Source organism: Myotis davidii, unplaced genomic scaffold (assembly GCF_000327345.1).
Source record: "Myotis davidii unplaced genomic scaffold, ASM32734v1 scaffold53, whole genome shotgun sequence".
Taxonomy (NCBI): domain Eukaryota; kingdom Metazoa; phylum Chordata; class Mammalia; order Chiroptera; family Vespertilionidae; genus Myotis; species Myotis davidii.
This window is the reverse complement of record NW_006286140.1, coordinates 84,432-87,392: the sequence shown is the minus strand read 5'-3', so window position 1 is coordinate 87,392 and position 2,961 is coordinate 84,432.

Below are 2,961 nucleotides of genomic sequence, written 5' to 3'. Positions count from 1 at the left end.
TTTCATATGTCTCTTGGCCTTCTGTATGTCCTCTTTTGAAAAGTGTCTATTTAGGTCCATTTATTGTTTTTGATTTGGTTTTTGTATTGTCTCAACTTCAGGAACAAAGGACCCTAAAATTCTCAATGGATTATGAAAACATTTTTATATTATTTTTAACTTCTCACATCAGTTTGGTGGCTGTGGGTTAAATGCAGCTCTTCTTTTCTTTTTCTTTTTTATCTTCCCTGAGGATATGTTTTTATTGATTTTAGAGAGAGAGGAAAAGAGAGGGAGAGAGAAAGAGAACGATCAATTGGTTGCCTCCCATACTCTCCTCAACCGAGGATCAAACCCCAAACCGAAAACCCAAAACCCAAAAACTAGGCATATGCCCTGACCAGAAATCAAACCTGTTGCCCTTCGATACATGGGACGACGCTCCAACCAACTAAGCCACACTGGCCAGGGCTGCAGCTCTTCATATATATATATGCTCTCCAGTTCCATCCATTAGAAACACCAATGATGAGAGAGAATCATTGATCGACTGCCTCCTGCACGCCCTCTACTAAGTATTGAGCCAGAAACCCAGGCATGTTCCCTGACCAGGAATTAAACCAAGACCTCTTGGTTCATAGGTCGATGCTCAACCACTGAGCCACATTGACCGGCTGCAGCTCTTCTTAATGTCTTGTCATTCTAAAACCCAAACTAAAGTGTAGCCTGTATTTGGATCAAGGCAGGAAGCTGGTAGAATCAGGCAACCACCTCTTCAAGTTTTAAGCCGTCTCTAAAAACCTGTGCTCCAGACTGGCCCACTGTCACTACAGCTCCCGTGACACTGGCTCAAGCAAGACACATGACCACACCTGACAACACTGCTCACAGGCTCCACAAGTTACACAACAATGGGCAGGGATGATAGTGTTACAGGAAAGGTAGAACTCAGATAATCTACTGTAGACTTAGAGGGACAGAATTGTTGCCATATGCATTAGTTTGAGTTGCAGATGAAGGTTGGAGAAGAGAAGGGAAGAAAGTTCTTTTGATTATTGTCCTGAAAAAACATTGGATAAAAGAACTATGTAAGATAGGGAGAGAGAGAAGTAGAGTGGAGTCTCTAGAATTAACTAAAAGCTCTTTGCGGGCAGGACTGGGTCGAGCTCATGTTTACTGCTCCTTGAGGGTGGCCATGCCAATGGGCTCTGAGTCATAGCGGAGTCGGGTTCATCACCGCCTTCTAGAATGTGGAGACAGTGAGTCCTCCATTCAAATACAAATAAAACAGCAGGTCAGTCTTGTTCTCTCAACTCTATTGAAAGAGGATTCTAACCAGAGATGAGGAAGAGGTCCCTGCCCCTACTTGGGCCACAACCACATTTGCCTCCTGCCGGGGAAGGCCGGGCCAGTGGAGTCTAGGAAAAGCATCCAGATGGCACACCTTCCTGGATGAGGCCCCACACGGAGACACTGAGCAAGCATTGAAATGAGCAAAGACCAGGTTCACTGTCCAGCCATTCATAAATGTTAACTCTGTTTTGTTCCTTTGCTCTAAGGAACTAAATAAGAATTGGCAACAAAACTCTAAACATGATATGTTTGATATCATATGTTCTAAGGAAGAATGGGCAAAACAAACCTTTCTTTGAGGTTCCCTAAAAATAGTAGCCCCAAAAGGAAAAAAAAAAAAGGTCAACGTTTTGGAGAAATTAAGGGAAACAGGCCGGTGGTTGTTTAATTGAGCTGGTTTTGTTTGGTTGGTTTGCCATCATCGGTTTGTGTTAATGCTGGAGAGAATGACTCTTACACCCTTGTGGGGCTGGGAAGGGGCGTGTGTTGTGCCAGAAAAAGAGGGGGTACATTTGCAGCAGAATCCATAGCAGAGAGGTTGGATGGGACGTCCTGAGAGAAGTGTGCTTTGGCCATTATCTTGAATTCCTGCTCACGGGGGGCGACCAGGACAAAGAGCTTAGCACTTCCCGGGGATAGAACAAGCCGCGTCTGACGTGGCTTTTCCATCAGACTGTGCTTTCCCTGCCAGGAATCAGTACAGCGTTATGCAATTCCGAGGCCTCATAATCTAAGGAATTTTAATGGTCCCGCTAAAGAAAGTTCTGGCAGAGTGAAAGCAGGTCTGGGTAGTAATGAGAGGTGTCTGGCTGTTCATAAGGAAGGAATCCATTACAGACCGGAATGAGGCCGCACTGCCATGGACAGGAAGCGTCAATGCTGCAAATGTTACCTGTCTCAGGTGGCTACACCTCTGCATATCGCTGAGAGGAAGTGGGCCTGCTCAAATCCACACCGTACTATCAGTTGCTAGCTGGTACCCAGAAACCACCGCCATCCTGTGGGCCAAATCCTGCTGCATTACTTACCCCAGCCCTTGAAGGATCCCATAGATCTAATTGTTACCAAACTAAACTTTCATGTTTTGAACAGAGATATTTTTTTTACCATCTTAAATTATTGACCAATTTTGACTTATTATAAGAAACTAATACTTGTGGAATCCAAAGACATTTTACCTCGGTTATAGCTGATGGCCTACAATCTAAGTACCTGTCTTGAATAAACAAAAGAACAATGATCTCTATCCATCTAATAGTAAATAACTCGTTCCCAAATGCAATTTTTATCCTTAGGATATGCGCATTTAATGTGTGTAATTTTTCTCCAGAGGTTGCTTGAGGAGGTTTATTACTGTCACAACATGATCCTCGTTCAGATGTATACAGTGGAGATTAGTTTTTCCCATAGCCCATGCTTTCCAGCCGGGTGTCTAGATGACTCTGTCTTTGTCATTCAGCACATGCCTTTCTCAAGGCTGTGGGAATTGGTTTAGGGGTTGGCACATGACCTAACCGAGTCTAGGAAGCATGAATCTCAGGGCTTTTTCTGGGAATATTGGAACAGTCTCTTTCTTGATGAACATAATGAGAAAACATAGCCCCAAGAGCTGCTGGCAGTTATCTTGAG